We start from the raw sequence: 1,968 nt of genomic DNA, 5'->3' as shown, positions 1-1,968 counted from the left end.
GCCACTGCACTCCAGTCTGGGCGACAGAGTGAGACTCCAACTCAAAAAAAAAAAAGAGGCAAAGCAGAGGAGAATGGAGTTGGGATGGGGCCCAGGGAGAGAGGGGCTGGCCGTGCGCTCAGCTTTAGAAGTCAAACTCTAAGGAGGTGGCACTTGAGCATATTGGGAAGGATACTGGGGAGCCAGTATGCAGTGTCACATCTAGGCAGAAGTAACAAAAAGTGCAGAGGCCCTGAGGTGGGAGCATGCTTGGCCAGGTTCAGCTGGGAGGCCAGTGTGGCTGGAGCAGTGTGAGAGAAAGAGTGTGGTCGGAGACAAGGTCAGACAGGTAAGGAGTGAGGCCCAGACTGGGCATGGTGGCTCACGCCTATAATCCCAGCACTTTGGGAGGCTGAGGTGAGAGGATTGCCTGAGCCCATGGGTTCGAGACCAGCCTGGGAAACTTGGTGAGACCTCATCTCTACAATACGTCATAAAATTAGCCGGGTGTGGTGGCACGTGTCTGTAGTTCCAGCTATTGGAAGGCTGAAGGCTGCACTCCAGCCTGAGCCCAGCAGATCAAGGCTGCAGTGACTGTGAGCATGCCACTGCACTCCAGCCTGAGTGACAGAGTGAGACTCCAGCTCAAAAAAAAAAGGAATGAGGCCCAGGCATCCATTGCCCAGGCTGGGTGTCCTCCTTCGTGCCTAGGTTGGAAGCTGAGTTCAAGGCCCAACCCAAAAAACCCTGGGAAAAGACCTGACTCAGCTCCATTCTGGGACTGGGACTAGTGAAACCTGATTCTTCCTCTGCTCTGTCTTCAGTCTCTTAAGACACAGCAGGGCCTGTCTGGGCCTGCAAGCAGCTGCAGAGCTGGCTGGCAGGAACTACTGTGAGATTCTCTCTCTCCCCCCCTTCTCCCTTCTCTCCCTCCTTTCTCTCTCACCTCTCTTCTCCCTCTCTCCCCTTTCTCCTCTCTCTTTCTCAGGGCCTTCCAGGTCTTACCAGGGGAGCCTAGTTTGGTGGGACAGGTTCATGGTTAAGAGTGCAGCTCCAAGACCAAGTGCAATGGCTCAAGCCTGTAATCCCAGCACTTTGAAAAACCAGGCCAAAGGATTGCTTGAGCCCAAGATTTCAAGACTAGCCTAGGCAACATAGTGAGACCCCTGCTATTTAAAAAATTAGCTGGGAGTGGTAATGTGCACCTGTAATCCCAACTACTTGGGAGCTGAGGCAGAAGGATTGCTTGAGCCCAGTTAGGCAAGGTTGTGGTGAGCCGTGATGGTGCCACTGCGCTCCAGCCTGGGTGACAGAGCGAGATCCTGAACCAACAACAACAGCAACAAAAAGAGTGCAGCTCTGGCCAGGCGCAGTGGCTCAAGACTGTAATCCCAGCACTTTGGGAGGCTGAGACAAGAGGATTGCCTGAGTCCTGGGGGTTGAGACCAGCCCAAGAAACTTGGTGAGACATCTCTACAATAAATCAAAAATTCGCTGGGCACGGTGGCACACACCTGTTGTTCCAGCTACTTGGAAGGTTGAAGCGAAAGGATCACCTGAGCCCAGCAGGTCAAGGTTGTGGTGGCTGTGAGCATGCCACTGCACTCCAGCCTGAAGTCATGCCTATAATCCCAGCACTTTGGGAGGCCGAGGTGAGAGGATTGCCTGAACCCACAGGTTCGAGACCAGCCTGGGCAACTTGGCAAGACCTCATGTCTACAATAAATCAAAAAATTAGCTGGGCATGATTGTGCATGCCTGTAGTTCCGACTACTTGGAGGGCTGAGGCAGAAGGATCGCCTGAGCCCAGCAGGTGGAGGCTGCGGTGACCGTGAGACTCCAGCCTGGACAACAGAATGAAACTCCAACTCAAAAAAAAAAAGAAGCCCTGGTGGGGCAAAAAGCACTGCGCCTGCTGTGAGTTAGGGCTCCATAAGTGCTCATGGCTAACACTATCTATCATTGCTGCTTATTATTGGGCCCTCTCCA

This window comes from Carlito syrichta, unplaced genomic scaffold, assembly GCF_000164805.1.
Source record: "Carlito syrichta isolate Samal-C Ts95f unplaced genomic scaffold, Tarsius_syrichta-2.0.1 Scaffold144165, whole genome shotgun sequence".
Taxonomy (NCBI): domain Eukaryota; kingdom Metazoa; phylum Chordata; class Mammalia; order Primates; family Tarsiidae; genus Carlito; species Carlito syrichta.
The sequence above is the reverse complement of the archived record's forward strand: the minus strand, read 5'-3'. Positions refer to the sequence as shown.